The 9,099-nt window shown below is 44.0% G+C and overlaps 1 long non-coding RNA gene across 2 annotated transcripts in view; it reads right to left on the reverse strand.

The window, feature by feature from the left end:
• LOC108449288 overlaps nucleotides 1-9,093 on the reverse strand; it is an 11,907-nt gene extending 2,814 nt beyond the window's left edge. Inside the window, exons 1-4 of one of the 2 annotated variants that reach the window (XR_001865438.1) lie at nucleotides 8,576-9,093; nucleotides 6,771-6,913; nucleotides 5,197-5,241; nucleotides 1-4,456 (exon numbers count right to left, since the gene is read on the reverse strand). The exon at nucleotides 1-4,456 is cut by the window's left edge and continues 2,814 nt beyond it. This is a non-coding gene — a long non-coding RNA (uncharacterized LOC108449288). Of the gene's footprint in view, nucleotides 4,457-5,196; nucleotides 5,242-6,770; nucleotides 7,245-8,575 lie in introns of those variants that run through there. The other variant, XR_001865437.1, reaches the window with a different exon arrangement.
• Between the last annotated feature and the right edge of the window lie 6 nt (nucleotides 9,094-9,099).

The following is a 9,099-nucleotide window of genomic DNA, read 5'->3' on the forward strand; positions in this document are numbered from 1 at the left end:
GGGGGAAGATATCCACATTGAGGTGTTGCTCCTGCCCTCACCAGGCTCACCCCACCTTCCCAGGGAGTTACAGCCCCTTCTTTCACTGAAGCCTTTCCCCTGGAAAGGCCACTCATGCACTGGGGATTTCCATTACACAGAGCAGTGAAGGGAAAGGTCTGTGCTGCAGCTGCCAGGCTCTGAGTAGGACCCTGGTTCCCCTGCATTTGGCTCTGCAGAGGCAATACAGCAGCAGCAGCAAATGAGATTGAGCCTCTTCTGCCTCCCACATCCTCCTTTGGGTAAGTGCAGAGTGTGTACTTTAATTAGTGATGATACATGAGGGAGACAGGAGATGAAGCAACATTCAAATTAAGTATCTGCAGAGCTGGTAAGAAGGTAAATATGAGCTCCCAGACGTGGGGGGATGTTTTTAGTCCATTGATTTGCAGCAACAGTTTGAGTTTTAATTCAAAAAGCAAACAAATCACTGTTGCAACGCTTTTTCCCACCAAAAGCCACCTTTGAGGTCCACTTTCACAGGCCTCTGAGCTTTATGGAACTGCTAAGGCCAGGGTGGGTTAGTGGGGCTCCCACTGTAGCTGGGGGCCAGGCCATTCCCAGGCACAGTGTTCCGTCAGGCAAAGGGTTGTTGCTTCCACTCTGCAAACCCACAGTGAGGGTGGTGGACTGACACCCACACGATACCACAAATCCTCCTGCAGCAGATCACCCTTTGACAGAAGCAAACCACAGCAGGTTTGGAGTTTTTCCTCAGGAGTGGAGGCTTCAGTGACTTGCCAACCAGCCTGACTCCTCTCCCATCCCTTTGCACTGTCAGGGGGACTGTGAGGACACATCTGCCCCCACCCCTGCATGTATTTCTGCTCCCATGATCAGGAGTCACTGCTCACAGTTGTGTACTTTGTACTGCTGCTCATCCTGGGACATCTGAACAGCTCATACTTCACACTGAGCATCCTCTTTCCTGCTGTCATGGATGGGGCTTCAGACTGAAAGCAGGTGGGATGCTGAACACAAATATTACACATGTGCCAGAAGGATAAATGAAGGTTTATTGAAGAATAAATTAACCTTAAATTTGATTTTTTTTCCCTAAGTGCTAAACTTCCTCTGAGCCGTATATGACAGATTTTTGTTTGCTTTTGTAAATAAGACAGTATTTAATTATTGGACAAAGCACGCTTCATAGCAAAATATGGTTTTTAAAGCATTTTGAACTGATAAACGCCACATATTCACACCCCCTTTGCTACGATTTCACTTTAATAATGATTTTGGTGTTTCAGTGTGAGTCAGGCAACAACAGAGGAATTGCTGAAGAAATTTTGCTAAAGACCTCTCTGAAAAAACAGTTATGAGTCAGAAGAAACACAACTGAATTTTACTGGTTCAGGACTGGCTTGGTTGGATCTGTAATTTCAGAAACCAAATTCCACATCTGGAATTGTCTACAGTTTCGCTATTAATAGGGTGTCTGTGTTTTTATTTCAATGCCACCACTGCGAGATAGGACCTGCCCTGAGGAAGGGGTGGCTGCCAGTGGCCACCAATGCCTGGCAGAGGGAACCCTACTAGAACAGGGGATTTCCTGCAGTGATGACTCAAAAGAAGCAGCCTTTTTTCCAATGGAAAAATGCATTGTCAGTGTGAAAGAAAAACAATTAGCAGAAGCCAGGAAAGGAAGACACTGGAAAGACCCCAAAAACTCCAGAGTCCCTACTTTTGCTTTCTGTCCCTGCCAGTGTAATTTGTTTACCTATCTTTTTGTTACCAAAAATTAAATTTAAGTGCCATTAAAGGCTGGTTGTTCCTGACAGGATCTCAAAGAAAAGCAGCCGTTTTTTCATTCTTGGGAGTCCAGGTGTGGAAGGGCAGAAACATGCTGTTTGCAAGGTTGAAGCCAAACTGTACTTTAATTAATCAGTGCTGAAACTCTTACATGGAAGTAACCCAGTCCAGCATTTTTAGGAATACATCTGGTTTAGAAAATCATTGAGTGCTCTTTACTCTTTCTCAGTCTCTGTCAGCATAAAGGCACGTACCTAAAACCTCTGTCAGAATAAATTTTGCTCAGATACCACCAGCATGGAGTAAGTAACTGAATTTCTCTAAGTTGCCTGGATATAACTTGATATAAAACAGGACACCTGGTATCATGATAATATAAAAAATCTGGTGGTATTTGCATGGCAATCTGAGCTCAGACGAGTTGCTGTGGCTCAGATAAGCTGTGCCTTTGAACGCTGTCAGGAGGATCAGCTGAGTGTGGCCATACCTTGCCAGAACACCAATGGGATGCTGATAATAACACAGTGTCACACATTGTCCAGGATCCTGCTAGTGGGCTCTTTTATTGGATTATTGTCTGCTTGGAGAAGAGAATATGTCCTCTGCTTGAAGCAAATTGCCTCATGGTTTGTGTTGTGATAAAAGGTGATCAAACATCCATGGAAACTGTGAGCCTTTTTAGCTGCAAAGTTACTGCCCCTCTCTCTGTTGGTTTTATAAAAAAAGTGTGTGTTTTGGTAGTGCTGTGGCAAAGGTAGCGCAGGATGCTTGGCAAGGCTGGAAAGCAGCCTGCCCTGGGGAGGACTCCTGCCATTCCAGCAGGAGTCCTCTACACTTGGCTGTGATATCCCACTGGGTGAGCAGCCACAGTCAGGGGATCTGCTCCCCGGTGTGCCTGCCACAAACTGGCCCCTGTGGCTTTGTGGGATCGCATGTTGGGTGCTCCAGTTTATGAGAAACACACATGGATTTTTCAGGCCAGTGAGTGACCATGGTTGTCTGCGTGCTTGGAATTAGGTGTGTTTTTCACTACTTGAAGTCAAAGCTTGAGGCAAGAGAATTGGGACATGCCTGCAAGAGCATGGAGGATCTGGTGATTATCTAAATGCATAATCAATATCCCCATTTACTTATTAGTGTGCATTTGTCAAATGTCCAACAGAGTGATTACACTATTTAAGTATTTTCTTCAGGCATAAAGCAGCCTTTCCAAAATTACTAACTTTTTTCTCATTGAAAATGTTGTTAATTAATACTTTTAGTGTCCTCCCCTGTGATTTGCTTTCTCTTAATTACCAACAGGAGCAATACAAGAGTGCTCCACTGCCAGTGCCAAAATTAAACTGACTTCCTCCAAATTGCACTGAATGAGACACATGGCTGTGCCTTCAGGTACTGAGCAGAAGACCTCAATCCTATGGGAAATGCTGCTTTATGAGGCACTCTGTTTTCAAAGAACCACAGATTGATTTGGTTTGGAAGGGACCTTTAAAAGTCATCTAATCAAATCCTCTGCAATAAGCAGGGACATCTTCAACTAGCTCAGGTTGCTCAGAGCCCCATTCAACCTGCCCTTGAAAGTTTATTGGGATGGGGCATCCACCAGCTCTCTGGTGGATATTCCAGTGTTTCACCATTCTTGCTGTAAAACATGTTTTCCTTGTATCTAGTCTGAACATGCCCTCTCTTAGTTTAAAACCATTACCCCAACTCCTACTGCAACAGGCCCTGCTGAAAAGTGTCCCCATATTTCTATAAGTCCACTTTAAGGATGGAAATTAATTTCAATAAAAAGTATTTCAGGGTGTTTTCATGCAGATGAGAGCGGTATGGGGATGTGGGTGTCCCAGCAGTAAGGTTTGAGCCCTGGATGAGAAACGCAAACACGGTGCAAAGTCCCTTAACCCCAGGCTGCTGGGGAAGCAGCATCCTGATGCCAGTGTGTGGAGTACCCTGGCTTTTGCAGGGCTCTGGAAGGCATCCCAGAGCATGCAGGCTGCAAGAGCACTACAGTATCATCTTGTTGGCTCCAACATCCCAGGAAGCACTGTCAGATTTCTTTATCTTTCTCTTTTGTTCAGCCGTATGAAAAAAAGTGGTCTAAGCAAAACCGAAAGTTGCTGTGGGGGTATACCAGGCTTAGAATATTATTTTTCATTGCCCTTATTGAACAAAAACACTTGGCATTACAAAAGCTTTGCAAGGCAAAAACTGATTTTCATTTAGGCACACCAGTATTTTTTTCATACTGATTTTCTGACTTTTGCATTCTCCTGTCATGTTTCAGAATAGAAACAAGTAACAGCATTGATATTTTCTGCTGCACTGAAACACTTGAGTCTTCTTACTCTTTTCCCCTGTTCTCAGCATAAATTTGCCATGTTGAACCACAAAACCAGAGTTCACTCTGTTATATCTCACAGAAACGAGTTCTTCAATGGCTACTTCTCTCTGTGGGAACTCATCCGTTTCAAGGGCTCTCTGTTATTTTCTGCTCAGACAAATTAGACATATCATTTTGTGTTTTGAAATTGCTGCTGCTGCCAGCATGAGGAAATAACCTGGATGGGAATGCCAAGCCCAGGTGGGAATGCCACGGGATCACAGGCAGACACCCAAGGCCCTGCTGCTCTGCCCTGATGGTGGATATCCTTGTGCAGAGATCCTGTGGAACAAGAGGGTTATTGGTAGATGCAACTGGAAATAATCATGAGCAGGCTATAGAGTGTAAGAAATTCCATTTTTTTGCTAATAGATACAGCTAAAAATGCCCCTGGCCCCAAATATTGTTTGATGATGAATCTCAGCAAATGTCGTAGCAAACCCCAGAGTGAAAAACTATAGCAAAGCACCATAGAGAGAAATGAGGCTTTTAAATTTTCCTTATTTAGCAAAGTCTTTCTCTTTTTGCGTAAGAAACTTTAATATAAAAATCTTGTCTAAAACACCTAACTTTAGCATCTGACATAGCAACTGCAGCCTGGGAAGCAAAATCAGGTCCTTTTTAGGTTTCCATGTAATAAATGGGTAGACAACAGTAAATGAAATGAAAACGTGTCAGTTTAATTCATAAATTCTTCACCTCTGTCAAGCCTAATTTTTTTTTAATATCTCCACCCTCAGTCTTTCTATTATGGGAGAGAAAAACCACGCAGCCAATTTTCCTTTATGTTGCTTTAATTGTTGCTCCTTTTGACTTTGAAAAGGATACCAAGTGTTCTCATATATGTAAATGTGCCTGATGGCTTTGGCTGTTCAAATATTAAGGCCCCCCTGTAGGCACTGGGGTATCCCTGGGGCAACTTTAATACAAATGTAGGTAGAAAGTACATTTTTGTATTTGTCCAGCTGTATAGGCTCACATCTGCTGTTCTCAGGCTTGCTGCCAATCATTGCAGCTCTTACCATTTCTTTTTCCTCACAGGGGAAGAAAGCACCCAAGACAATCTCCTGCTAAGAGAAAGAAGAGCAATCATGAAAAGGTGGACTATTTACACTATTTTTGTTACTTTCTTTTTTCATCTATCTGATGTTACTGGCACAGTGGCAGGCATAGCAAGCAGGTTGGAGATGAAAAACATGCAAAAATTACATTAAATATTGTGTTGTAGCTACATTCTCTGAACACTCATTTTCCCTTGCTCTATGTTACATTATTCAAAGTAGACAAAGAGCCTTTGGAGGTAGCTAGCAGATTCCCTCCTCCTGCCTCTCCCCATCTTACAAGGTCATCTAAAACAGGCCAGGGAAGTACACTAGAAAATACTGCAGGGAGCAATCTTGCTTTGGCAGGAAAATGCATTGTAAAAGTCTACCTGCTCTTTTTCACTTCCAGTTTCTGTGATCCAGATGACTGGCAAAACCCCTTGGCATATTTGGTTTGGTAGTACATTAAATACTAGGTCTGTCTGTTCAGGTGATGCTGCTTGCCCATAAGAACCATGGATGCAGCTGGAATTTCCCGAGTTCTGTTTGCCTGGTTAGTCTGACTTGGAAATGCAAAGGAGCGCAAAGAGGGGTTAAACCAATGCAGTCCAAGGTTCAAGCCCCAGCATCTGGTAGCAAAAATAGGAGGCTTTATAGATGAGCATCCAGAGGTTTATCACTGGAATTCAAAATTTAACAAAGAATATAGTTCTGATACATAATTTTCCCTCTTATTTCCCCAAGCACCTGCCAACCACCTTGGTTTTATCAAAGGCAAATAATACTGGCTCATGTCTCCATTACTGTTCTCATTTGAATTTCCCTAAAGTGATCCCTCATTGAGGGATTTCCAAAAACAAGATTAAAAGAGGATTTAAAAAAAAAAAATTACATTGTTTTTTGAAACATTGCTTTCTTCTTCATCAAATGTACATTGTGAGGAACCTCAGCGATGGAGGGGGTCTCAGGGGTGCTCCTCCACTCTCTCCTGCAGGGCTGTTCTGCAAATGGCCTGGCCAGGCAGGAGCTCCTTCTCAGGCAAAATTGCTGGCCACCAGCTTCCCTGGGGAAGGGCCATGTGCCTCCAGGATGACAGTGTGGGGATGACCAGGATGACCATGGCCCAGCTCAAAGCCAGAAGGTGTGCTTTTGCTGTCACTGCTTGCAGAGGAGGCAAGTCCTGGCTCTTCTGGGAGAGTCAGATCAGAGCCAGCCTGACCCACAGCAATCTCCTTGCCAGACACCTGGCCTGGACTCGTCTGGAGCAATTGGTCACCTTCAAGGACCCCACCAGCACTTTCCATCACAACAATCTAGACAGATATCAGAAAACCAGTGGGGAAACAGTGGCCTGAATACTTAATTCTTCCTTTGTTTTTTGGTGCTGGGCTGGCCAGGTCAAGTCGATAAACTGCTCAAAAAAGGTAAATACCACTTTATTCTCTTCCTCCAGTTAATCATGGCAAACCACAGGAAGCCAGATAGTAATTCAAGATTAGCAATAGCCTTATGAAGCTCACATTATTACGGAAGAAATTTAAAAAGCCACACACCTCAAATACCTTCGTTTCCATCTAATCTCTTGATGATTAAACCCCAGACAGCAAAAGGAACTTCACACATTATCTTCAAATTCAGCATAGTTGGAATGATGCAGATGAATCTAATTTAATTCCTCTTTGTTTTGTACTCCTGACTACAGAACCAGAATGAAAAGCAGAAAGGAAAATCAAACAAAAGGTGAGATGCCAGAGTGGTTGTGGATTTAAGTTTGTGAAGGTCTGTGCTAGGTCATCATAGGATTATTACAGACAGGCTTAACAAACATACACCATCAAAAGGAGAACTTCCAATAAGCCAGATATACCCAGTGGGACCAATTTTGCAAACACCTTCATAGAATCAGAGGATCATTTATGTTAGAAAATACCTCTAAGATCATGAAGTACAACAATTAACCTAACCAGTGCCAAGTCCACCACTAAACCATGTCCCTAAGTGCTACATCTACGCATCTTTTAAATATCTCCAGGGATGGTGACTCCAACACTCCACCCAGGGCAGCCCATTCCAGTGCTTGACAATGCTTTGTGTGAAGAATTTTTTCCTAATATCCAATCTAAACCTTCCCTAGCACAGCTTGAGGCCATTTCCTCTTACCCTACCACTTGTTATCCTGGAGATCGACCTCCACCTGGCTACAACCTCCTTTCAGGTAGTTGCAGGAAGTGATAAGGTCCCCTGTGCCCTGTGATCCTCCTTTTCTCCAGGCTGAACACCTCCAGCTCCCTCAGCTGCTCCTCATAAGATATATTTTCTAGACCCTTCACCGGCTCCATTACCCATCTGGGAGGGGAGCAGCAGCCCTCACAAACGCATTGCAGGAGTGAATCTGCAGCCTCTTTTCATCTCAGATTGTTTGTGAGCAGTTGTCAGCTTTCTACATCCATTTTTCTTCATTTCCCCAGGGATTTCTGTAACTTAGGAATTGCTCATTAGTAAGCATTAGGACTCTAGATCATCTGACATCTTGGTGGTATTTCTCTGGTTGGCCATCTATCTGAATTGAACCATCTTGTATGCTGGAAAGGTGCATTTCTTGAAGAAAGAAGTTGGGCATAAATGACAGCAACACCTCATTTGGATCTTGTTGTGTGTTCCCCAATAACTGTTGAACACAGAACTATTTTCTGTGTTTATGCAATTTCTTGTGCGATAATACACAGAGTACTAGAGGGCTCAAAGAGAGCAGCAGCCACGGGCACTGCTCAAGTAAGTACCCACCGACCACAGAATGTCTCTGAGCCTCCCAACACAGGCAGTTCCGGACAGACACGTTCAGAGCCGTGCTGAGCAGGGCGCAGAGCAGCACAAAGAGACCCATCTGAGGATCACCCCAAACAGAACACAGTACTCACAGCTGCCAATCCTCACTGGAACCTGGGCATCCTGGAGACGAGCCACTGCAGCCTCAGAAACGGCTGCAGGTCTCATCTCAAAGCCTGTCCACCACAGGACACAGGGCAGTGCCGCTCAGAGGAAAACCTGCTGCTCTTGGGGCTACCAGGTGACAGCCACGTTAAAAATGAAAGTGGGGTTGAGTGCCATAAACTGTTTTCTCTCGCCAAACCTGAGCCCCGAGGGCTGTAAATCTTGGAGGAGGCCTAAAGTAGGTACTTGCTCTGTTGCCACCTATTCCTGGGCGGAGTGGTGCCGTCACCTGTGCCACCGCCCTCCCTGGCAGAGCAGCCGGAGAGGCACGGGGGGAGCCACAGCCCCATCCTTGCGTCCGGCCGCGCTTACGTCGGCAATGCTTACACAGGGAAGGATTAGCTGGGAAATCAAGGGGATTACTCACATATCTCCTGCCAGGAGAACCCGGCTTCAGGCAGGTGAAGTTGGCAGCGATGGTGGTTGCATAGAGTTTTCCATTATATGTTGTCCATTATATGTCCCTGGTTGAGTTGCTTCTAGTTTAAACTGTTCAGGTTGTTTATTTTCCAAGTTTGTTCTTTTCCTTGGGCTGATATTTTTATTAATTTCTTCTTAAGCTGGCAAAATGGTTCAACTATTTTTGAAGGGCCTTGGAGAAAGTGGTTATTGTTAAGTAACATTTTAAACTCAGTAACATTTTCTTCTCTTTGCATCAATGTATCCAGTTTCAAGGTATTACAGCTTTGGAGTACATGGGAAAGGTTTGGTTTCTCTGGTTTTGGTTTGTGGGGGTTTTTTTTTGTTGTTTTGTTTTTGGTTTTTTTTGCTTGGTTGGTTTTTTTGTGTTTTTTTGTGGGTTGCTGTTGTTTTCTTTTTTTCCCTGTCCCTATGCAAATCTGTTGGACTTAATGCAGATAAGCTTTGAAAAACTGCTGCTTTGTTGGTTGT

The sequence above is a fragment of the Corvus brachyrhynchos genome, unplaced genomic scaffold, assembly GCF_000691975.1.
Source record: "Corvus brachyrhynchos isolate BGI_N302 unplaced genomic scaffold, ASM69197v1 scaffold116, whole genome shotgun sequence".
In the NCBI taxonomy this organism is placed as follows: domain Eukaryota; kingdom Metazoa; phylum Chordata; class Aves; order Passeriformes; family Corvidae; genus Corvus; species Corvus brachyrhynchos.